The sequence below is a fragment of the Protopterus annectens genome, chromosome 1.part2 (genome assembly GCF_019279795.1).
Source record: "Protopterus annectens isolate FY-2018-M chromosome 1.part2, PAN1.0, whole genome shotgun sequence".
NCBI classification, from domain to species: domain Eukaryota; kingdom Metazoa; phylum Chordata; order Ceratodontiformes; family Protopteridae; genus Protopterus; species Protopterus annectens.
In genome coordinates, this window is record NC_056727.1 from 876,178,094 (window position 1) to 876,205,911 (window position 27,818).

The window sequence follows — 27,818 nt, forward strand, 5'->3', positions numbered from 1 at the left end:
CCTGGGACAGATTTGTGATTTCCCATCACTCATCATGATTGTGTTTGAAGAAGGTCTGCATGGTACTTTGTTTGACATGTATGGAAAGTGCATTCCTGAGACAGGGCAGCCTCTGGGAGACAAACCTGTCTCTCCAGCAGGTTGTGTTGATGTTGTATATCAGATTCAGGCCTGTCATGCTGGTAATGCACATGGAGATATATGGGGCAGCTGTTGAAAGGCAGCGTTCAACATTGCCTTCTAGGCATGACACAGCCCATCTCTGGGCAACCTGTCTGATACCAAGTGGAGCACTACTGATTCTAGACTGTCTGCATGGGACAGGTGTTATAAGCCATGGATCAATATTGTGAGTATTACTATGGCCTTTCCAATTGGTGCAGCTATCTGGACAGGTACATACCATACAGGGTGTTGTAAGTTATTAGTCTACTGGCTGAGGACTACACAGAGGTAATAAGTACCTTTTTTCTAGATGCAATCCCTTTATTTATGAGGTGAGCCACATACAAGGCTTTTCTGACCACTGCCACTCCATGATACTTGAATGTGACATTGTTATCAACCTGAGTACCCAGGCCTCTCAACATAGGTTGCGTGTTTAAGGGGTTTCCATTGCTGTGGCAAACAGTGGGGCTGTGTCCTTGCCAAATGATATGATGGTACAGTTTTCTGCATTTAGCTTGAGGCCAGGACCTTGACACCAGTCCATACTTCATGTAAGACCCTGCTGCAATGTGTTAACATCATTTGCTGGGTCAATGACAGACAGCGCACAACTTACAGTCACCACAGCCTTGGTCAGTCCCTACAAATGTGGGTGTTGATGGTTAGCATTCCTGCTTAGATACATGTGGGTCATTTAGGGGCAGAAGCTACAAACAGGGCCTCAACATGCATACATATTGGACACACATAGGCAAGACAGACTACGGTTGCCATCTTATCAAATGGCCAATGTGGGACACTTCTTGTATTATCATGAGAGCTGACAGGACAAACCATACCCGCGGCCAGTGCAAAGGACAGGACTTCTCTTCTTTTGCCAATATGACAGATTATTTTAGTAGCATTTGCCTAGACTGTGTTATTTCTCATAACCTTAAGGTGTTTCTGATGTAAAATGACTACTTTATGCAACCAACTATTACATAAATGTAGGACATGTTTGTTTTCCTACACTCTCAGGACACATGTATTGTTTTAGTTATTTTTACAGAATACACCTGGTTAAACATGGACTACAACCTGCACAGTGGGAAAGGTGGTAGCCCTAACACAGTGACAGTGCAGCAAGGGGATATATGGACACAAACACACACACACACACACACACACACACACACACACACACACACACACACACACACACACACACACACAAACACACACATGAACTGCCCTTGTTGAGAGTAGAACTCCTGTCTAGTTGTACACATATATTGCATGCACCACAGCATGTATATGTTTTTGCAGTGTCTGCCACTACTATTCAGGTTGATGACATCTGCAAGTGCTCTAAAGGTTGCCAGTGGAGGATTCACTGGTTTGCACAGGCCTTTACAATGGTATAACTATTACACACACAGGAATGACAGCAACACTGCTGCAAGGTGATATGCATACACACACATACACTCACAGAGTTGCCAGTTTTGAGATTAGAACCCCTACCTATCTAGTTGTATATACTATAGTAGTACATACTTATTGCATGTGCCACAGAGCTATTATGTTTAGAGAGTGTCTAACTGTGCTTCTCAAGTGAATGATATCAGTAGACCCTGACTAGCTTGCCAATGGGGGGTTAACAGGTTTGCACGGGTCTTTGAATGGTATAACCATCACACACACACACACACACACACACACACACACACACACACACACACACACACACACAGACACACACACATACAGGCAAGACAGCCATACTTATACACACATATACACTCTCTGAGTTGCTAGTTTTGAGATTAGAACCTCTACTTATCTAGCTGCATATAATATAGTGCTATGTACTTATCGCATGCACAGAGCTTATGGGTCTGGAGCGTGTGTAACTGTGCTTATAAGGTGGGTGACATCAGCAGGCCCTGTAAAGTAAGCCAATCGGGGGCTTCACAGGTATGCACATGCCGTAAAATGCATTGGCATTACACACACATAGGCAAGACGTACACACTGCTGCAAGGGGATATACTTACATACACTCATTAAGTTGCCATTGCTGGGAGTAGAACCCCTACCTATCTAGTTGTATATACTACAGAGCTACATACTTATTGCATGCACCATGGAGCTTATGTACCTGGAGTGTGTCTAACTGGGCTTCTAAGGTGGATGACATCAGCAGGCCCTGTAAAGTACACCAATGGGGGGTTCACAGGCAGGCACAGGCCTTAAAATATATTGGCATTGTACACAGATAGGCAAGACATACACAATGCTGCAAGGGGATATACTTACACAAACACACACACACACACACACACACACACACACACACACACACACACACACACACACACACTCACTGACTTGCCATTGCTGGGATTAGACACACTTCCTATCTAGCTGTATATACTGTACTGCTACATACCTATTGCATGCACCATGGAGTGTATGCATTTGGAGAGTGTCTGCCAATGCTGTTGGGGTGGATGACATTAGCAGCTGTTGACAGGGAGGCCACTGTTGTGGAGGACACTAGTCACATGGCCATAAAATGAGTGACCATTGCACAGACATAGTTGCCTGTTGGGCATTTGTATACTACTGTATGTGGAATATCTACAAAAACACATGCACACAAAGTAGCTGATGTGAGATTAGAACCCCTGCCTACCTACTATTACACACTATGGCTCACTGTGCTAATGGCACATGACACTGGTTACAACTGGTGTCCAAGTAGCTGCAGCAATACATCTTTCTCTCTCTCTCTCTATGTATATATATATATATATATATATATATATATATATATATATATATATAAACACTCTACAGATCCATTTATATCTTTTATGTGCCACATACTGACAGATAAGGGCAAATAGGAAGAGACAGTTAGGTATGCATAGCTGTCTGTATATACAGAGATATATGGACATCTCAGTTCTATAGTCAGATGTGGCTTCAGACATGGGCTGACATTAGCTAAGTGTAAGAGCATGCCCAGTGTGACCATCGGTACTTACAAGGGGACTCCAGGTCAGATCTAGCTGTACTCCAGTTTGGGATTTTGGATGCTACAGCCAATAGGCTGCTGCACCTGATTACACAGTCCAGCACCTCCCTGATATGATGTCCAAGGGATTTCCTGGCTGTGTGCTGTCCATAATATCTGACTCATATCTAGTGTGTATACTGAGTGTATTAGACTGCACATGGTTTTGCATCATATGTCTGGTACATTTTACATAGCAATGCGCTTTTCCGGTACATCAGTAGTAGATCATTATAGATTAATGTGAGGAACTGCTGACAAACATTTGGGTTACTGACTCCATACACCGCTAAGAACCCATACTACTGCATGAACTGTTCTATTCTGCACTTTCTACATTTGTGTGGCCAGTAGTTCCTCCTTCTCCTTTGTCCTGCCCTGTTCCAGTTCCTGGCTTTCTCCACAGTTGCTGCTGTATGTAGTTATAGGTATGCTGTGACTGGGGTATGTGATTTAGCACTACACACAGGGTTACAGACTTCACACTTCTGAGTGTCCCTGTTTTGCAGGATGTCCAGCCTTGAGCCCCATATGTCTGCTCTGGTCCTCAGACTGTTTGTTTTGTACTGTCATTATAAACCTACATGGTGTCCATACCTCTCAACCTCTTAGAGCCAGATATCTGGACAAAGCCATATATAAAAGTGGGACACAGACACAGGCACAAACATAGCAACAAGTTTCTAATATTGCTCTTACAAACCTAGACAGTTGGTAGAATAACAGATTTTGTATTAGCATGAATTTTCTAGTGGGTATGAAGTGTGCATCTCAACTGTCTGTCATTATTTTCTCATGTCAATCTTTATTGATTTGCCACTACTTTGCCAGAAACATGCAATGTTATGTAAACGGACCATAAATATGATGCAAACATGTGGTCATTCTGTGACATTCTGTACATCTGAGGGGTGTGATGGTGCCCACTTGCATATTGTAAGTACTGTCACAGTTACATGATGGCCTTGACATCTTGCTGTTACTCTGTCTTGTTACAACCTGGCTGTTCTACTAACCACCATGTAGGTAGCTCAGAGCTATCTGTGGCCTCCTGTCTCTACATTATCTCTGGCTTTGTCCAGCTTTCTTGCAGTATAAAATAGTGACATATGGACAGTCTATAGAACTCCTAACATAGGTGTAGCTCACATGCAAAATAGTACGTGCAGCCAATCTCGAACCATGAACACCATCAACCATGGTAATGTACGTAGCCCACTAAGCCACGATAGCCACCAGACAGTGCAGTTTAATTCCTGACACTATCAACCACAGACATACATAACATATCAACCCCTGTGTATTGTGGAAATGGAACATGTCACAAGGTTGATTGGGACAGCCCTAGGATTGTGTGCTCTGCTGTTATTACCTTGCAAACATAATTTACTGCAGTTGTATGGGAACACGGGTGTGTTGGGGGTAGGTGACTCTAGCATTAACAGCCAAACATCTGTCCTATGACCCCACTGTTTGTAATCCCCTCACATAGTGCAGTGGATTTTGCTGGTTTGGGGCCTACTGCATATTATGGGGTGGCCAGTATTAGGCAGGGAGTTCCTGTTGTCCCACATAGCTGTCAGTTGTTTGCAGCTATCCCGGTAACAGACTCTATTCCCTTACAGCAGTAGCATTGTTGCCTCACAGCAAGAGGTTCTCCTGTTCGATTCATGGCTGGAATGCCTTCTGTGTAGAGTCTGCATGTCCTCCCTGTGGTTGAGTGGCCTCTGAAAGACATGCATGAATGGGCATGCCTTTGATAAAGGTTGGGTGTTAGGCTGGCAACTCGGCACCATAAAAAATCTACTGCCAATCATTAGCGGACTGGAGTTCCGCTGTGGCGACCCCTAACTGGAAAAAGCCCAAAAGACAAACAAAACATGCAGTGAGTCCATACCTATGTTACCATAGTGTAGTACACCATACATTTGTTGTAATGAACAGTGACTTACTTTGTGCCTGCAGCAGTTGATATAACAGTGCTTCAGGGCTGACTCTGTCAAATCCATGCAGTACACAGCCAATACATGTTAAGGTTCAGGTTGTGTGTTGTGGCTGACATCCTTTTTAGTATGTATGTATGTGAGTCAGAGTGAGGTGTTATTCCCTAGGTCCCTAGGGTGTCAGTGCATGTGCTATCCATTACCTCTTTGCCAAGACCAGGGCATACTGGGTATGCCTATGTCTGCCTACAGGGACAGGCTCAGGGGGTTCCTCCTCTAAGTCCCCCTGTGTCTGTGGGGACCTTGTCACTGGTGGGGGGGACTATGTGTCCCTTCCCTATGATGTTCCTGCTGCAGCTGTTTCCACAGGATCATATTGTGTAGCATGGCACATACTGTGAACATGTGTGTGCATGTGGCTGAAGAGCACTGCAGGGGTCGACCAGATATATCGAGACAGCGGAACTGTGACTTGAGCAGCCCAAATGCATGCTCTATGATGTTTCTAGTTTGTGTGTATGCCTCATTGGCATTCTTTTGTAGGTGTCTGTACATTTCTGATGGGTGTCATCATCCATGGTTACAGTGTATAGCCAGCATCCCCCAAAAGATGGCCATACTGGATGTCCCCCCTGGCAAACATGTGGTACAGCTGTGATGCATGCCAGATGTGGGAGTTGTGATAACTGCCAGGGCTGCCAGCACACACATTCATTATAATGCCCTGGGCATTGCCCATGACCTGGCAGTTGATGGAGTGATATCCCTTACAGTTGACGGAGACTCTACCCTCTTCACTGGGTGGTGCTTTGATGTGGGCATGAGTGCAGTCTATGGCCCACAGTACCTCAGGGTAGTGTGCTACATGGTGGAAGAGATGCATATTGCTGGCCCTCTCCTCAGGGGTGTGGGGTAAATAAATGTGCTCACTGGCATGCGCATGCATGGCATCTAGGAACTGGTGGAATACCCTGGATGCAGATGCCTGTGAGACCTCGTTATATCCCCAGTCGGTATTTGAAAAGTACCTGTAGCTAATATTCTAAAGGATATACATACCTTTGTTTCCACTGGGATGGGTTCCCCTCTGTTGGCTCTGGGTCTGAGTTGAGGGCAGCAGAGCTCAGAGTTCTTGTAGTATGTCCCTGTCTACCCTGTAGCGCTCTACAATCTCCAGCTCATGTAGCCCCTGGAATGTTATCCTGGGCCTGAACATTCTTCTCCTTCTCAGTCTGGGCCTATTGTCAGCAGCAACATCATCACTGACCTCAGCCTCTAGCACATACAGATGTAGCAGAGCAGCAGCAGTAGCCCCTATCATTTTGTCAGTTAAAATTCCTAAATGTGTACTCCAATGGTGCAGAGTATGTGGGGAAAATCAGATTGAAGGTGTATGCATACTTCATACTCTTGTGCTGCAGATGCAACCTGTGTAATTGGCTCACTATGATGCATTCCACCTGACAGGTATATCATTGGGGATTTGAATGGGCTAGTGTCTGTTGAACAGGGCTTATCAGTCATTTCTACTTGAATGGCTTCCCCTAGCTATTTCCTTTTTTTTTAAATTTTTTTTAAAATTCTTTGACTGCTAAGCACAGCGGCCCAGTGCTCAAACCCGCAATGCTAGTATAAACAGTGCTCAGCAGTTTGGACACTCCCACATACACGGGCATGCTCAGATTTTCTTTAACCAGTTAAAACACATGCCACAGGACTAAACACAGCTCAGCAGCATCAGACACACCCCTCTGCTTAACTGTGCTTAGCTGAGTGCAAACAGGCACCGCTGAGCTCCAATTCGATTAAACACATCATGACACACCCCCTTTTGATGTCACCTACCTGTTATACTACTACCTACACAGTTCTAGCCCTAGCATGGGTTGTATCTGTGTACACAGTGGCCCTTTTTGCTATTCAGTAACCCCAGCTCATTTGCATACACCTACTTGAATATTCGCTGGATCCTTCCCAACCCCAGGGTCTGCCTTCTTAGCAACCACTGTGACCTAGCATTGTACACTCTGCATACAGGGTACTATCATGCATTATTTTTGCTAATGTCCTATTTTTGGTTTTTCAACTATTTAATTTATTTAATTTTTTTTTGCATAACATTATGTTTGTATGTTGCTGTGAATCCTGTGCAAACGTAATATATGTATTAAAAAAATAATATTTTTTTAATTTATGTGCATTCCTTTTTGGACTCACTGGCCATAGTTTTGGCCACTTGCATGCCTAAGGTGCCGGATCCAACCTTTTTTTTTGGGCTTCTACAGTCCCTATTTAAAATGTACATTCTGGTACATTGTTTCTTTCCATGTACATTTCTGGCACTCACATGGCACCTACATGGGTGCCTTTCTGCTTCTTGGATCTGAAATCACCCTCATTTGCATGGATTTCACCAGCTTATGAAGTGATTGGCATTCTGCAGACACTTTCTTGTCTGCACACCCGTGCACAACCCTCTGCTCTGTTGACTGCATTGCTCGCCAACCGGTTTCCGTGTTGGGGCCGTGGCACTATGCCTACATGAAGAATCGCTCCATGTAGGCTTTACTGAATTCCCTACAATCTATAAATAGCAAATTAATAAAACATTTTTGCATAGTTAAGGAGCAAGTTCCTCACAATGTTATTGTTGTTGTTTGTCTTTCGGCTTTTTCCCAGTAAGGGGTCGCCACAGTGGAACTCTGGTCCTCTAATGATTGGCAGCAGATTTTTACGAAACACCGAGGTGCCAGCTCAACGCCCAACCTTCAACGAAGGCATGCCCAGTTACGCACGCATGTCTTTTGAATGCTACTCAACCATGAGGAGGACATGCAGACTCCACACAGAAGGCACTCCCAAGTTCCTCACAATATTGTTTATAAATGATAACAGAAGTAATGAAAGATATTTTACATAATGAAAAAGTAATTTATTAATATGATTATTTATACTTTATGGTTTGAATTAGAATAGCAAAATAGCAAGTATGCAGATAGAATCATTTTAGACAGATGAGAATAATTTCACCAGGAGGATTTAAGAGCATTTGAAATTATGTAGCAGAAGGCTGCTGATTGTTGGGAAGGTCGTTAGTTGAAGAACGGTGCATATTGAGTGCATATGGCTCTTACTTACACAAAAAATGTGAGTTGGTAGGTGAGCTGCATAGGACTGAAAGTGAAATAACTTGTTGTGTACACTAACATTGCCAGTTACAGGTCAGAAAGTGTTTTAGTTCAACTTGAAGATCTTTTAAACAGTCATGCATCATAAAGCCAAGGGGAGATAATTCTAGAGTTTTGAAACAGTGGTAGAGAAATTGGCATAGCTGTGTTTACTGTGGGAGTGTGGAGAGCAGTAAGTAATTTATTACTGGACCTGAGCTAAGATGATGGCTGGGAGAATGCTAGTGAATATGTGATTGCAAACATGGACACTTGTTTTGGTGGTAGAGGATTGACTGGACAGATGTCAGCCTAAGCAGAGTTTATTTTTCTGGGGAAGTCTAACTGTTTGATATGAGTTAAACACAATGGTGTGGTTTTTGCAAGCTACCGGGTGCAAAATGAGTGGCACAATAACAGCCTTTTCCAAGTATAAGTGGGTCAGACAAGTTAGTGAAAGGATAAAAGCAGTATAAAAGGGTGAGCAGTAAGAAAGCTGCATCAATGGCTAACTTGGTATCTGAAAAGAGGACATTTTGGGGACTTGGTATATGGAGCCCAGAGTGCAGTATGTTTAATAGCCTTAAAGATGTCAATCACAAACCTTAGGTTTGGGTTGATAGTGACCTGGAGAAATTTAAAGGAGGCGACACTTTTTAGTGTTGCTGTATCATTGCCTAGCACTGATAACCTACTGGCTGGATCTAGTTAATTTTGTTTGGTACTATCAAAATCAAAAAGTAACAATAGGGAAAATCACTCCAGATTACTAAAATTCAAACTCATCAGCTTAAAAAAATAATAAAGTTTATTGTGCACTTTCATCCCAAAGAATGGGACTTCATCAGAATACTTCACACATTGCATCACTTCCTTATATACAATTATTTAATGATATCAATAATAATTTAAAAAGGTAATTAAAAAAACATGCTCCAAATAATTACAATAAAAATGTTTGCAAAGAAATATGCTAATATTAATATTGAAAATATTAATAATATACCATGATACATTCAGTAACTTATAATTTCAAAGCATTTAATTTAAGTAATGGTTGGACTGAAATAATTTCATTCAGACCCAGCATTGTATGAGCATTCACCCATAGCTGCAATGCCAGTCGTCTGTGTTCCAATTCAATTTTCCATTCACCACTTCTGGGGCTGTTTTTAACTTGCTCCAATATGGCAAAATAAAAATTATTATATTGTGAGCATATTAATTCATGTTTAAATAATGAATTATTTTCATTTTTATTCTTAATATTATAAAGGTGCTCATAAATTCTTTTACATAAGCATTTTTCAGTTTTGCAGACATAAAAAGCAGAACAACCTGAACACTTAAATAACTCCTTTGTAAAAATACCTTGGAATTTAAACCATTGTTTAATAACAGTGTTTCACCTTCCAAAATATAAGAACATTTATTTCAACATCCACACCAGGCAGTACTATACTTCTTTACATTAAAATCTATGTCAGTATTTTGACTAGCTTCAAATATATTTTTGAAATTATGGGCTGCCTTATAAATGAAAAACAGTTCCAGTCCTAATCATATACAGTAGGGTTTGGCCTTAATATATTCCAGTTCTTCTTAACAATATCTTTAACCTCTCTGCTCAAATTATTATATTCCAAAACTAAAGTTTGTTTGAACCCACCTGTAGAATTATTACTTGTCAAATTCAAGTTCTTCCTTGCATTAGACAAACCCACCCCTAACAAAGGTTTATATTTACCTCCCCATTCAGATAGAACCCCATTACTGATACCTTTAACCAACTCTTCAGGGTAGACCCTGAGAAACAAACATATTAGCTAATATATCTAATTTACTAACCACATCCTCCCTGACAGATAGCATTCCACCACTATAATACACTGTCCTTTCACTAGCTCTTCTTCTGGGAAAATGGATGACAACTAGAAAAATGTAAGTAAAAGTTACTGAAGGTTGATTTCCTATAAATTTTGGATTTTAAACATTTTATTGGAATGCATAAACAATGTATCTAAATAATTTGTGTTACGCTTGTCATAACATGAAGTAAATGTCAAAAAATCGGTTGCATTGTTCAAATAATCCAAAAATTATTCAATACATAATTCAGGATAGTCCTATAAAATAAATATCTCATCCAAAAGTCTGAGAGATGATTTGGCATACTTGCAAAATGCACAAGGCATACACAGAGGCGCAAGCTCCACCCATAGCTACCCCCTTGCTTTGTTTAAATAATTTGCTTCAAAAATATGCAGTTGTTGTCCAATACAAGAAAGGTCATCTCAACAATGAGATTAATTTTATGATTTATGAGAAAATCATTATCAATTAAACTGTTGTTAAATTGATCTAAACCTTCATCATTGGGAATGACTATAAACAAATCAATTACATCTATCGTGAGGAAGACTAAGCCTTCTACCCACAAATTATCCTTGAGGTGCCCTTAAAAGTCTCACAAGTCTTTCAATAAATAGGAGGATGTATCATAAATTGGTTTCAACCATCTATCTATTAAAACTGCCAGGGGATAAGTCTTCAACCCTTAGGCTGCGACTATAGGTCTTAAAGGGGGTTGGAAAGATCTTTGTGTATTTTAGGAATACCAAACATGGTAGGAATAGTAGGCTTGGCAATTTTTTAAAAATTGCAAGTCTCAAAATAAGTTCTATGATTAATCAAATAATCTTCCAATAACATATCAAATGTGTGGTATACTATATTAACTGGATTCTTAAAAACAGGAGTATAAGTATCTGTGTTATGTAAAATATTAAACATGACACTAAAGTAATCAATTGTATCAAAAACCACCGTACCATCGACTTTATCAAACTTCATAATATGTACAGATTTGTCCTTGTATAGATTTTCCAACAAGGCTGTTTCCTGTTTGGAAAGATTGTTATCACAAAACTCTGTCTTGTATCTTTCTCTATTGTATAAATATCATCCATATTGGCATTTTCAAATATATTAATTAAAGGGTGCATCTGTGGATTAAAAGTACTCCTCTTTTTATTATTGGTATAGTTATTTATGCCTGTAAAATGTATATCAGCTTTGCTTTTATCTTGGAAAAAAACACTAAATTTAACTTTCTAGTAAATAACTTTAATTCGGTCAAAGAACTGGCTAAATCAAAGCCTCTTGTGGAAACAAATTTAAAACCCTTTTGAAATAAAAGAAAATGTGTTTTGGTAATTGGTTTGTTAGTGTAATTAAAAATGTTATAACCCTTTTATGAAATCATAATTCCATTTTTTCCAATACTCAGTAGCCCCCCCTCACCGTTTCTTGGTGTGAATATTCAACTGAAGACAAGTATGAGAGTTTGTTGTGCCTGGATGTGGATCTACAAACTGCTTGGAGTGACTTGCCAAGTGTGCTGACTTGTGAAGCATCATAAAATACCCCTGATCTGTATAATTAAAGGAAAATGTATTTTGTCCCATGTATTCTCCCCCCACTTGCAGGCCCCTGGTAGGGTCTATTGGGTCCAAAATCTATCTATTTAACTGTAAAATTACCATTTTCATTAGAAATATGGAACTGTGTCTCATTATAAGATGTTGCACCCTTCTGAATAGGGTAAGCCTCTTTGTTATCAAACTGTTTAATATCGCTAACCAGTTTTTTTTGTTTCCTTTTAAGCACTTCATTACATTTTATATCAATATTATAAAAGACTTTCTAGTACAAACCCATATATTGTTCAAAAATCAAATCATGCTGAATATCCATATTTGAGTTTCTACCTCAGCTAACACTGTTGCAGTATTAGCATCATTGTTCTTAATTAATACTTCCATTAGTTCAAATCCATGATGGGCAAACATTTTTACAAAATCAGCATACAACATACTGTCATAATGTGCCCCAAAAGGGAACTTAAACACTCTATGCTCTTGTGGCATAACTTGTAACACTTTGCCTCAGGTAGCTATTATCCAATTACAGAGTTTTAACTCTGGTCAAACTTTTATCAAACCAAAAAAATAATTTCTTTTAAAGATCTCATGTTATTATGATTAGAAGCCTCACCACAGGAGCAATATGCAATGTCAACATTAATATCAAAAGTTTTATCGGCAAAACTTTTAAAATTGTAAGTTTCATCTCTTTTAAAAGAAAAAGGGCGAGATGTAGCTGCCCTAGCCATAGCAGGCAATGTACTGACGAAAACAGGGACATGCATGTAACGAAACTTCAAACGTTGTAGTTGCAGCACCAGAATAATTATGTACAGTACCTTTATACACCCCACAAGGTTCAGTGTGTTGTTCAATGAATAATCCCAGTCCTTTGTTTTGATCTACTTTCATCGAGTGAGGCTGAACTGAAGTTAATAGGTTGGCATGCAGGTTGGTAACCTCCCTTGTCTGAGTACTGCAAGTCTCGCTTACATTCAGGCATTCCGGAACTGATGTAGTAAGGACTGAATCATGCTGGAATAATGGGTTCTCTGCTAGGCATTGCAAGAACAGCTTGATCAGCCTGGTCAGGTCTCCTTTCATAGTAGAAACTCAGGTACTAACTTCCCCAGGTTACCTCCATCATTAATGGTTGAAGGTGTTGAAATGTCATCCAACATATCCATTTGTTCCTTTCACCATCTGCCAAGGAATACAGATAACCCGTTTAGAGGGACTGATAGAAGTCTTTTCGTGCTGCTGGTGCTGACATTTCTGTGCCTTGCTTGTGGCCAAAATGAAAATGTAAATGCAAAGTAAGTGAAAAGAAAATGTGAATACTGCAATACATTTAGCTCGAGCGTGGAGGAACCCAACCAAGTCTGAACTTTGTTAAAAGTGATTTGTAGAGACGTATGACTGATGCAGCTTGATGGATGTGAAATAAAGATTGTTGTTGTCAGCATATTGTGCTACTTCTATTGGGTGGCAAGCCTGTCACATGTTATTTGAGAATAGGATAAATAATAAGAGGCAAAGATCTCACCACTTAGAATACATCAGTGCATTGGTTGGGACTGAAATACACTGTTGTCCCATCTTGTAGCCTGGGCAATGTTGGTACTGCTGCCAGGTGGCTAACATGCAAGGCTAGGAGGGAGTGATTCAGGTACAACTAACTAAGGTGACTGTTCAGAGTAGACTCGTTCATAGCAGTATCATCTACCATGTCAATAGCCTTCAAAAGGTCAAGAATGATACATCTAAATGCTTTATTGCTCATCAGCTTCTCTCTAATGTTGTTTATGAAACAAAAGAGAGCAATTTCAGAGTCATGGTGAAGTCTGAACCCATTTTGTGGGGGATAGGAGGTTACTACTTATGAGTTGTTATATTGTCTTTCTCGGCTACTTTGTGATGGGATTATGGAAATTGGCCTATACTGGCAAAGATCAATGAAATGACCACCTTTATAGAGTGGGATGATATTGGCTTCTTTCTGTGCCAAAAGCCATCATTTTCTCTCACAGAAAGATTTATCAGGAATGATACCAGACAGCTGATAGATGAAATCAGGAGATTAATATAATTAGAAAGAATTAGATTAGATGAGGAGGAGTTTTTCTTTTTCAGGTCAGGTAAGGAGGGGGCATTTTTTCCCCATCCACAGATAAGAACTGTAGCTTGTTTGGGTGTTTAGGTTAGAATGCATCCACAGCAGATTGACTCTGCTTGAGCTCCTTTTCCACCTCAATACTGCATCTTCTAAGTCTGTTTTTTACCTCAGCCAGCAGCTCTCCCTCACACTGGTGGAGAAGGTTAAATATTGTTAATGGGGCAAGGCAAAGGAGTATAGTGGCAGCCTAAGATTCACTAATGCTGCTTTGTGGAAGGTAAGCAGCTTGGTACTACATTGTTCCATCCTCTTATCATCTCATCTGCCCATTAAGTCCCAGGGAAGGATTTGCAAAGGACCACAATGAAGGGCATCACATACTTCTGCAAGTAAACTTTCATAAGCAACACCCCCCCCCCTCAGCAGGTAAGCTTTTCAGTCTCCAATCTCCAGCTAAGGATCTCACCTGGAAATAATACCCCTAATAAGAATAACTGTGATCATACTATAGATAATTTGAGGGGACAAATGCATTGGGATAAAGCATTTATGAGCTGCCTATGTCAGTTAATAGTACAGGGGCAGGTCAGGAGTAAATTTTCTACTACCCAGCCATAGATCCAAGTTGTGCTTAAATATGGGCAAGGATGAGTTTTGTTTTTATGGATGTGGACTCTGTTCCAGAGCTGTGGTATTCTCTGTGAGATATACCTGTCTCTCCAAATCATTCTGTTGATGTTGCTGAAGAGGTTTAGATCTCTAGACCAAGTATTTGTAATGCCATTTGACTTGTTGATGTGCAGTAGGCCTATCAGTATTGGGTCTGGGGACTGCTTGTCTGCCAGACACAGGTCATCTCTTAGCAGTCTGTAGGATACTGAGTATAGTAAAAGGGTTTTAAGTTGGTCCAGGTAGGGCACTTTGTTTAGGCCTTGTATCCTTTTAGTAAGGAATTTCTGTGGGTGTTCCAGTTGTTGCATGTGGCTGGATAGATACACGCCAAAGGGGGCATTATACTCAATGATTGACCTAATGAGGGCTCAGCAAAGGGGGGGGGGGCAATGACATCTCTAGATCTAGATGTAATCCCTTTGCTTATAAGCTGTGCCTAATTGAATGACTTTCTTGCTACAGTAGACACATATTGGTCAAAAGCTAGTTTACTGTCCACATAAGTAACCAAATCCCAAACAACTATATCAACTCTTAAGGGTGTACTATCAATGTGGTAGTTCACTGGGATAGGCAACTTCCCAAAAGATACAATAATGCATTTTTTGGTATTTAGTTTCAATCTATGATTCTGACATAATTTATTTATTTGGGACAAACCTTCCTGTAGGATGACTAAGTCATTTGGGGATTCAATAACTGCTCCTAGCATCAGCAAACTTAGTCACCCAGAGCCCTTTGGTATTGTCTTTTATTTTGGATAAATTGAGACAAAATGAGAGAGATCTCAGCACCAAACTCAAGGGAGTGCCACAGGAGACTGGTCTCTTTGTGGAGGTAGCTTCCCTTATTCTGAACTCCTGCATTCTATCAGTGAGAAAGCTGGAAATCCAGTGGGTGATGTAGGGGTTTATTCCTAGTTTGTTTAGCTTTTCTAATATGCCTGAGTAGAGGATTGAGTCAAAAACTTTGGCCAGGCCAAGGTATGCGATGTGTATCATTTTACCTTCATCCGTTGAAAAATTCATGAAAGTCCCCCAGGATGAGTAAGAATGACCTGCCCTTGATGAATTCAAACTGAGATGGGTCCAGTATTTGGTGGCTCCCCATTCCCTTATAGATTAGTTCCATGATGTCTTTCAATGACTTTGCATATAAGACCAGTCAGAATTATGGGTCTGTAATTGCCCGTGTCTGCGAAAGGTCCTCCTTTACGCAGGGGAATGACTGTAGCTGTTCTCTGTTTGCTGGGTACAAAACTGGTAAGGAGGCTGAGGCTGAACAGTGTTGTTAAGAGGGTTGCTAAATTATATTTTATATTATTTAAGATGCATCCAGGCATAGTGTAAGCACCCATCAACCCAGCATTTTTTGCTTTTGATTGCACTTTAAGGAGTTTATCTTGTGTGACAGCCGGAGGTGAGTCAGGTTTATGTATATCTTAATGGATAGATGGGGGGGTTAAAGATTTACCTGAATTTATTGGCCAGTAGGTTCGCTATATCTATATCTTCAGACTCAGTGTAGGTAGCATCTCTCACAATCAGCTCAGTGCATTGCTGCATTGTGCTTCTGAAATTATGAATATAACAAAAAAGCCCTTGTAATTGCCTTTGGCTTGTGTGGTTATTTTAGCCTCAAACTTGGCACATTGGTGGATTTTATGAAGCCCCTGGAATTACTCTTCTTACTTTTGGGCAAAATGATCATCTTTGTATTGTAAAGCTTGTTTCTGGAGTTTGTTCTGTGCTTGTTCATACAGGGTAAAGCTGCTTCTATGCAGCTGTTTCCATGCTGGTATGGTGTGATGGTATATGTTTCCATGCATTCAACTGAGATAACTGGGTTTGATGAGGATTTAAAGATTACTAATGGATCACTTAGGAAGATGTAGTTTGACTTAGCAAAATTATTAAAGGTTCCTTGAGTGGAAGGGGTCACTGGTTTAAATTTTATTTTGAAGGAAACAGCTATATGGTCAGACCTAGCAAAGTGATGAAGATGTGCAAGGGATGGCGCCAAGATGCCCCCATGTTAGTAAAGACAAGATTCAATATGTTGTTCCTCTCAGTGAGTACTTTGACTAACTGTTCCAGGACATTTGTTTTGACAAAGTCTGGGAATCTCTCTGCTTGTGTACTAGTGATGGTGGTGGTGTACATTTCCCAGTCAATACCTGGATAGCTTAGATCACTTAGGAAAATGCTACTGGGTTTAATACTGAGTGAGTCTAGTTCCTGTAGATAGGTATTGTGGCTTTCGTGGGTCATAGAAGGAATTGTATATCTTGCTATTATATGGTAGAGGACCATATACTAGATAGCTAATATAAGGAACAGGACCATTCTGATGGTAATTTGGACATGAAGAAGCTCTAGTGAATCATATTTCTTTACCAGCCTTGATGTGAGTCTCCTTGGAATAAAGATTGAGACACATCTACCTTTTTTCCACTCCTTCACTGTAGCTGGTCTAAATATGCAGAAGGCATTATAGCCCTGCACATTCAGAGGTCTTTCCATTTTGAGAATGGCTTGTAGAGAATGGAGTTTCTTGTTCAGGCTCCTACCATTGATCTTTAACACCTTCATATTTTCCTTTGCTTGTTTTGTTATGTTATATTGACAGGTTTAGAGGGTTGGCATTGCCTAAAAAAGGCACTATGGAAGTGGACAATGTCTTTGTTAGCCTAGAGGGGACAGATGAAGATTACCCCTGACAAAGCAGTGAGGTCTGTTTATCATATCCTCCCAGGCTGACAAATGTCAGACCCCCTTTGAATGACACCAAAACCTAAGCCAATTATTTTTTGTTCATTTTGCAGGCATAATCCTTGAAGAAGACAGAATGCTGCTCAATGCCAGGCTCATATCTGCCTGGGACACATTATCTGAGAGCTCCATTATCTCTATCTTCATATAATACAGGGAGGTACACCTCAAGTCGCTGACATCCCTATGTATTATGACAGAGTCGGTTTACTATTGAAACCTTGAAACTGCATAGGCCGACTGGTCACATGGTCGAGCCGAAATCATGACTCCGGAACAACGAAATTGCAGCCAGGTCAAAACTGAATACATTGACATCCGTAGTTTGATGCATTTGACATAGCAGAAAGTGACATCAGTCACCCATGCTATACAGCTCACCATACCATGACATTCCATAGTCAATGGTACATATATTTTACTATTTTGCAGGGGGGCAAGCCCCCCTGCACCCCACACACCCCCTGCAAATTATATATACCAACTCCGAGATCACACTACAGTGAGGAAATGGGTTAATTCCCTGTTCCTCACTGAACCATGATCTCCACTCAAAATTCTGAACTCAAATACTCGAACTACATAACCCATTCGATGTGGTGTAGTCAATGTATTTGGGTTTGCAAAACTGCCCATTGGAAAACTGCATTTCAACAGTGTCACTCTTACTCTAATGCAATTTGCAATGGTGATTGTAAATTGTCAGTCATACTAGTACTTGTTTTTCAAGGACCTGATTGCATGTGTGATCTGACAGATCCTGGCACTAGACAGACAATTAACTGACACTCTTTCCTTGCTCAGCCTGGTAGGAGGTACATTTGTATGTCTTAAAATTGAGTTAAATGGGTTCAGCATCCATGACTTTGGGGCTATTTGTGCTAAGTAAGGTGGTAGGCTTAATGTACTGAGTGTGATTTGCGTCTTTGCTGCATTTTGAAGGTCTTTGAGGTTTAGACAGGTTAATTTTTAGAACCTCAGCATATGATGAATTATGTATATTGTGATGGCTTTGGAGAGGTGTGGAGTATTGTGTACTGCTGAGGATTTGGTGTCTGAATTTACTGTGTGTGAGAGATTTATGTCTCCAAGAACATTATATCTGTGCATCTCTCACACTGTTTTATGATGTTTGAGTACTAGATGATCATCAGATAACATGAAACAATTCATACACTGTCTCAAGATATCAGTCTCAATTAGACTAGCTACAGAAGTTGTGAGGAGTGCTGGTCCATGGCTTCAACTGGTATGATTCAAGTGGGGCAGGAGTGACTATAACTGCTTAGAGTACTGTTTATTTAGGATACTGTTTATGTGGACCTGCTACTAAGGCATGGGGAAATGCCTATTTATTTGGTCAGGAGTGTTCTACAGGTTATGATGTGTTTATTTGCACTTGGTGCAGGTTATTTGAGCCTCAGACCAGGATTTCTAAACTTGTTTAGATTCCGCACATCTCTTACAGGGAAAAGAGCTCTTTCACGGACAACTCACTATAGAGTGAGTCCAATGGTGGTGGTGCACTCAGTGCAGCTCAGAAAAGCTTTTTCTTCCCTTTTTGATGAAAAGCTAATTTCTTACATTTCAGAACTTTCCACACTTCTCAAAGTTTTGAAGAAAAGACCCTGGTTGGGAGCACTTCTATACAGGCTATAGCAGACAAGCTAGGGAAGGATTCAATCATAGTTTCATAGGTTTATAGGTATATACTAGGTTAATGACCACAAGGGCCTTTATAAGTCTAGCCATGCATCTCAAATGTATTCAACATGTTTGGTAGTCTAGATGTTATTTTTAGGTGTATGTGTAAGCTAGAGCATGCGTGGTCAAACATTTACAGGTTGTCTCTATCCATTAGAGACATGAGTGAAAGACCAAGGTGAAGTTCTGATTTCCCATCCATTTTGTTGAGGTCATGCTTGATTAGGATAAGGAAATAATTCTGCTTCAAATGGATGAGAAGGCTATTCCAGAGAAGGGGTATTGTCTGAGGCACATATCTGTTCCTCCAACATGTCCTATTTATGTGGTAAGCAACTTTTAAGAACTGGATTTGGGTAGTTCTACTGCTCTTTGTTTTGCAGATATGCAAGAGGTATATCAGAGTGGGATTCTGGGATTCCTTGTATGCCAGACATAGATCACCCCTCAACAGTCTGTAGGAAACAGAGTATAGGGATTGGGCTTTGAGGTGAATTGTATATAACATGTTGTTAATCCCCTGTATTCTTTGTGTGAGGAACCTCTGTGGATGTTCTAATTGTTGCATGTGCCTGGTAATGTATATACAAAGGGGACATTACACTCAATGGTGGGTCTGAAGATGGCTGAGTAAGTGAAATGTTGTCTTTCGTAGACCTAGATGCCATCCCATTGAGCAACACAGAATGATTTCCTTACTACGTTAGTCACATGTTAGTTGAAAGACAAGTTACTGTCTATATCCATCCCCAAATCCTTGAATACTAGGTCTACTCTTTGGGCTGTGTTATCAATAAAGTAGTTCCCTTGGATTCAGCAAAGTTCCGTGCAAGAATAGCTTATTCTTGCATGGAAGGGACCGTTCCCATGCAGTATGGCAGCGCACCATGCATATGTATGAAGGCGCTGCCATGCTCTAAAATGGACACGGTTCTGTGTGCGAGTGCAGGAGGTATGTCTGAGAGCAGTGCTCTCACAATACACATGCCACCTGCACTCGAGAATTGCTGTTCAGCAATTCAAAATTAATGAACGTCTCCATGGACACTTACCTCTCAACTTTACAGATCTTCACAGAATGTCCAGATTTCTGCTTCATATTTTTGGTGTGTTCCTCCTAAAATCTGCACCTGTCTGGCAAATAGCTGTGGATTGAAGTCATTAAATAATGACAAATATTTGAGTTTAAGACTCTACATCCTCAGAAAATTCATGCTAATCCAAAGCCTGTCATTCTATCAATGTTCTAAGTTTCAAACAGCAATATTTAAAATATATTCCTTATTTTTTTTCCTGTGTGCAATAAAGTTTAAGCGTAGCTGCACAGGATTGCCCGTCACACAGCTATGCATAGCAGAGTTTAAACATCAAAAGAAGCTAAATAGAAATATACACAATACCAAAAGCTAAGCTGGAATAGTGTAGTGGTTAGAGCATTCACTTAGCATGCAGTCAGTCATGGGTTGATCTTCACAGCAGTCCATACAGTTTTATTTTTTCATAACTAGGTAGTAAATATTATTATGTATATGCTAACCAGGGTAGTGTAGCAGGCCTAAACATGAGGTGTCAATGAAATTTAAAGTTTAAGCAAGATTTAGCATAGCTAAGCGGATTTGCGCATTGGTAAGCAGGGCTAAGCATCTATCTCTTTAAGCAATAGTTATCTTAGCTAAGATGGTTTGCCCGGTGCTTAGCTTAGCTCAGCAGTTTCAAAACTGTCCAATCACAGTAAAGGGTGGGAAATTAGCCCTATTTAAACCATGCAAGCAGGAATACAGCTCATAACCAGTCGTAGCTCCCCACTGTAGGCATTATGGCAGGTGTTGGTGAAGGTGTGCACTTTCAGGCACAGTGCTGGGGCATTCAGGAGTCCAGGGTCATGGTTGGACTTCTCATTAAAGACCATGAAGGATGACTGCTGCAGGATCAGTACCAGGACTCCCAGTACAATGCAAATGACAACAACATAAGTACATACACCAAGTGGTCTCCCTCAAGAAATGCTCAAAAGTGTCATGCTGTCACAGCTACTGGTCACTGCTACCAACATCCAGGGAGACTCTATATAAATCAAGGCAGAGTATGTCAGTAGCACACACACACAGTTTGAGTGCACATTTGTAACCCTGAATATGTGAATATGGGTAGAAATAGTCATGTAGTATTAACAAACATTCCCTCCACAAGTTCTCCAAGTAAGAGAAAGTATAAAGTAGCTATAAGAAGGTTGTAATTACACTGTGTACAAACATACCACTGGCCAACCCAATGCCATAGTTGTAACAATACCTGTAGAGTAATGAGTAGAGCAATGATCATTAAAGCTGTGACCACTGAAAGAATCTACATTTCTTAACTCACATCTCTCTCTCTCTCCCCCATCTTATCTTCACCAATAATCTAAACACATAAATGAATGGGTATGTTTTCCACCAAATCTACTTTTCGGACATGTGTCCTGTTGTTCTACAAATGTTGAAAAGTATTCCAATTAATGGTCCCTGTTCAAATACTATCATTGGTGGCCCGTTGCTATCAATGTAACCTGCATGCTGGTGTAATGCCCACTGTGGTTCCATATATGTATGTGTTCTGTTAAATGTTCCAAATCTGTTGTTTTGGGTTAATGGGAATACTTATGCATGCTGTTATAACTAATCCTGGAATGTGTTTACCATTACTAACCAACATCTGTTCTAAAACTGCAACACCATAGCACATCAGGGAAGGCCGATCCCACCAGATCCACCTCTCCCTCCTCATCTGGCCGTGGCACCGGGCCCCAGCACATCTGGGACCCACCCCGGGACTTCCTCATCTGCTTGGTCCTGCACCACCTTCAGGTGGAACCACCTTAGGGGAAATCAGGGCTTGCCCCCCCATGTGCGGGCACGGACAAAACCTGTCACTCAAAGCCAGGTCCGGGGTATGGTGTGTTGCAAGCTCCAGAAGAAATTGTGAGATCTGCTATGCCAGCTTGAGAGCCACATGGTGCAATTAGAGGGTCAGCCTGCACCTCCTGCTCAGCCCCCAGCACAGCCAACTTCAGGGCTGTGAAGGTGCAGTGGTGACTGCCAATGGGTGGGGACCTCAGTCCCACTGCATTTGTGGGCTTGTGGGCTTCTGATTACAAAACACCCCTCCCCATCCAAGGTGTTTACCCCCCAGATATGTAATATACCACCACTGTATGCTGTCTTGTCTCTCTTGTCTGATTCTTACATAACCTACCTCCCCAAATATACCTACTATCCTTCCCCAACAACCCACTCTCACCTTAAAAAAAGGCAATCTGTTCCCAAAAAAAAATGTCGCCCCATACATAGCTGTCCATTTTGCACACATGTCCCCTGGACACATGTAATCCTGTCTAATTGGCTTCACAACACATTATTGTTGTCCTCAACCCTATCTCTCAGGGCTTTGAGTGTCCAAATTTACCTCCAAATTCAGTATATATGCACAGCTGTTGCTGTAGAAGAAAAGAACAGCTATGGACCTTCCTTACACCCATCGTGCACATCCCTAGCTATATTTCATATTGAAACAAAAAATGATGTACATGGTAAAAACAATTATAGAAATAACCACAAACTTGGTTTCCTTGGTTTCTACTTCAGTTTGTGGTTATTTCTACTACTATATTTCATATTGTTTTACCCTCTTAGTGCCCCCTTTTTCAACACTTTCCTATCACCCCTTTTTTCTTTTAAAGAAATTTGCACGGGGTAAGCAGGATTAAGCCTGTTTCCATAGTGCTAAGCGATGCCTACATAGATTAAGCATGTTTAAGGCTAACTGTCTGTAAGCATATTTAACCAGAAGATAGCATTGCTTACCACTGCGCAAACCCACTTACAACTGCTTAAAAGTGCCTTAATCAGTCTGTATCCAACAGCCCTTGTTCTGCTCTTGCAAGACTTGAACCCAGGACCCTGCACACCATAGCCACAGCAATTTACCACTAAGCCATCTGAGCTGTAGATATGATTGATGTTTATTCAAACATATCATGCAGCACAGTCATTCACCAGTAGGGAAAGGAGTCTGTAGAATCAGTGAGGTACTCTATATATACATGTATATATGTATGGAGATGCATATATGTGGACAAATCCATACATAATGCATATATATATATATATATATATATATATATATATATATATATATATATATATATATGTGTGTGTGTGTGTGTGTGTGTGTGGATTCGTATCACTTCACTGAATTCACTGAGACCAAATCACCTAAAGTTCGTTTCACCTAAAACTCATTTCACTGACAAGTAGTACTCTAAGGCAAGTCAAAGGTATATGTCCTTTTCCCAGGCAAGTCAAAGGTATATGTCCTTTTCCCCACTGTACTGCAATCCTGGTGTTAGTATATATATAGTTGGGGGGTGGGGGCACAGACGCCCACATTGGAGAGTGTGGGAGGCATAGCCCCCACTTAATTTGGTTTTCTGTTGTCTGGTTTTGTTTTGCATTATTTGGTAAAATCTAACTAGGTGGGGAGCTACACCCCACACACCCAAATGTGGGGGGCTATGCCCCCCATGCTCCCCCTAATTATATAAACTAACACCAGGATCACACTACAGTGGGGAAAAGGACATATACCTTTGACTTGCCTTAGAAAACTACTTGTCATTGAAATGAGTTTTAGGTGAAATGAACTTTAGGTGATTTGGTCTCAGTGAAATGGGTGTCAGTGAAATTGTCTTTCAGTGAAGTGATATTAATATATATATATATATATATATATATATATATATATATATATATATATATATAGAGAGAGAGAGAGAGATATGCATCCACATTTATATCCACATATATGCATACATACATATATATAGAAAGGTGAATAAATACATCTCTCTCTCTCTCTCTCTCTCTATATATATATATATATATATATGTATATGTATACATAAATATACATAAATATATGACAGCTACAAACATACGTCATGCTGCCGCACACTAAAACACTAAATCTGAAAATGCACTCACTAGAAGTATTCCTTAAAATGGGGAACAATGACATCTGTGCTGTAACAGAGACCTGGTTAAAGGCAGCAGGAAGCACCTGTGCAGTACCAGTCTATAATTCATTCCACAACTTTTGGCTGCAGAACTTGGACTGAAGCTCCAAATGTGGTGCTATTTTCATATTCATTAAGGATGCACACATCTCCAGAATGGTAGACCAACATTATGCATTATGGATTCTGCAGGGGTAGCTAAAATTGGGTAAGACAGTTGTTCAGGTTGTAACCCGCTATAGGTCCCCAAACATGTCCCAAGACTCACACTCCATGTCCATAAACACCCTGGAGAATATTAGAGTCCAACCTAACACTCACATACTGATTGACTTCAACTACCTCACCATTAACTGTGAAAGCTACTGATGTACTGATGCACATGCCCATCACATCAACCTGGTCCTTCCTAACATGGGTGACTGTTGCTCTACACCAATAGTCAACTCGTCCCTTGTTATATCTGAACACAACTTAATCACCTTTGTAAATCCACAACCCATCCGCCCCACCCACGCACAGGTAACCACCATGAAATGCCTTTACAAAGCTAACTATGGCCTCATAAAAACAGAGGTGGCAAAGCTCATGCCAGCCATGCAAATGGAGACTAGTTTCATGGCAGCTGAATCAAACAACAATGCACTAAGACCACATACACAAATGCATGGATACCGCCATACCCAATGCAACCAGGACTCTCATCTGCAAAAAAAGGAAGCTGATCTGGTGATTCCCTGCCATAAAGAAACTGTACAACAGAAGGAGGGAACTGATATGGAATAAGGTGAAGTCCCAAGACTGGAAATAAACCCTTATCAGTCTCAATTAAAAGTTGAGATCCCTCATCAAATACTACAAAGTTATCAGTCAGAACAGAATTGGAGCACATAGTAAAGACAACCACAAGCCCTCATACAGTAATGTAAAGAATATCCATGGCAATACCAAGATTTGTTCTGAGCTACTAGACAATGGTACCTCACAGACTGAGCCAACAAATAATGCCAATACACTGGCTGACATCTTGAGTGCAAACTTTAGTCCCCCCACCCCAAAAGGATCAATCACAATCCCAGTACACTGCCAGGCACCCAGTATTATTGCAGCACAGATTAAAACACTACTGTCCAAGGCCAAGAATACAGCTTCTATGGGATCTGACAATATCCCTGGCTGTGTTCTATATGAACTAAAGAGTGACCTGGCACCTCATCTGTGTGCCCTGTTCAAACACAGCCTCACCTCAGGGCTTGTCCCTACTGAATTATGCACTGCTACAGTCACCACTCTCTACAAACAAGGTGTGACTACAGACCCTGGGAAATAATTCCCCAACTGCCTGACAAGTCTGTTATGTGAAGCTATGGAGTGCATCATCATTCACCTAATAAACAGGGATATGGGAATCTGCAGACTCAGCATCCCACACAGTTTACTTTTGTGAAGGGTAGGTCATACCTGCTCATTCAAACTGGTCAACTTCTTGGCGTCAGTCACCTCAGCTGTGGATGATGGCAAGGTGACACATACAGCCTACCTTGATCTGGCCAAAGCATTTGATAGCATTCCCCACTCAGGAATCATGCAATAACTCACTAAGCTAGGCATGAACCCCTATATCACTAGGTGGGAACAGAGGCACAAATACAGGGGTAGATTGGACATACTGCTGTGATACATTGAGAAAGTTGCAGATGTCACTGGATTTATTGTAACATCCTTTATGAGGAATATGATGTTGGTAATACCAATAGATGTGAGTATTTACTGACTGCATTCCCCAGAGTCCACGACTGATTTACTAAAGACACCAACTGTTTGGGGACCAGACAAAATATAACAAGCAGACATGTGGCCAGTCTGTGGACAGCATGCCAGTGGTGAGGTATGTCAGAGACATATCACTGTGAGTCGTGATGTCACACACTAAATGCATGTCCACCCAAACCCTGTCAATTTATCAATCCACCATGTGTATAACAGCACTGATGACATGGAATCTGTTCACAAATCTGGGGATATGTCCACCATGTTGGTTGGCTGTCTCCACATGTCCTGTCCTGTGATGTATTGCCATCTACTGTATGTAAATCTGTAAACCATCACCTCTGTAATGTCCCTCACACAGGCAAGGAAAAGGGGCAAGGCCCACATTAAGGAATGTCCCATATGTCGGAACTAGCAGCAGTGTCCAGGCCCACAGCACAATAGAATGTGGGCACCTACATAGTGGTATGGCCGTAGCAATACCTGACGTCTGCACATCTGTAGAGAGGACAGACAGAAAGTAGATACCCAACAGGTTATGCATTAGGATGAATGTTTTGAAAGATAAATGTCTGAAACTGAAAGGTATGCCATTACTACATGACAGCAGTCCTCAATGACATGTCCAAAAAACATAGTAGTCTACAGTTAATATCAACATATCAGATCAATATCCAATAGGAGATAAATATAAACCTACAGCTCAAACACCAGGAACAAGATAGTCAGTACTCAGAGTCCAGCTTTACATGCAGGGGTGTATGGTTCCAGTACTACAATCTGCAATCTGCTCTTACTTGGAAAAGCACTGTTAAAAGTACTAATATAATGACGCAATATGTGTTAGTCTATTTTTGCCAACCAGTGCACTGTAGCTGGTGTAATATGCAAGTGTGACTGCATATAACCTGGGATACTACCCATGTATGACACAAATACAAAGAGAAAAATTTGTGGTACAACCCATGTATACTCAGTTGACGTATACAGTATATTCACACCCCTTGCTACTGTAATGACAGCACAGAGAAGCATGTTATGTAGAGGGAATTAAATACACTTATTAAAGATGTCATTACCCTGCTATTTTATCTGACTGGAATATGATCACTGGTTACCAGGGCTGAGCTATGCTTAGCAGGTTTCAGCATTGCTTAAATGTAAATCCTAAGCAGATTTGTGGATTGATAAGCAAAGCCTACATGGTGTAAGCTCCTATTCGTTTAACTGTACATTAACACTGCTTACCATCACTCAAAGCTGCTCAGAAATGCCTTACCCACTCTGGATCCAACAGTCCCTGCTCTGCTTAGCAACAAAATAAACAGTCCTTGCAGATCTTGAACCCAGGACCCTGCACACCATACTCAATGTAATTTACCAGTAAGCCATCTCAGCCGTATGGTTTTAGGATATTTTCTCAAACATACCCTTCTTTATAGCCAGTTTACAATAGTGAAGAGACACTGTGCAATTAGGAAGGATTGGTATCTACAAATATATATATATATATATATATATATATATATATATATATATGAATATAAACATATATATATAGAGAGAGAGAGATGTAGGGAGAGCCATATATGTGTACAATATATACATATATTACCAATAAATACTGAGGTGTACACACACACACACACACACACATATATATATATATATATATATATATATATATATATATATATATATATATATATATATATATATATATATATACACAGACGCACACACACACACACACACACACACACACACACACACACACACACACACACACACATACATTACTGTATTTTATTATTAGTAACTAATCTGCACAGTTAAACTAAAATTGTCTGCCTTACAGGGCCTGATAAATAAGGTTTTTACTGTCACACTGCTTGTAAAGCTTTTCAGCTAGTTTCACTGTGTGAAAGGTATTAACAGAAATTTACTCTACTTGTTAAGCACCTA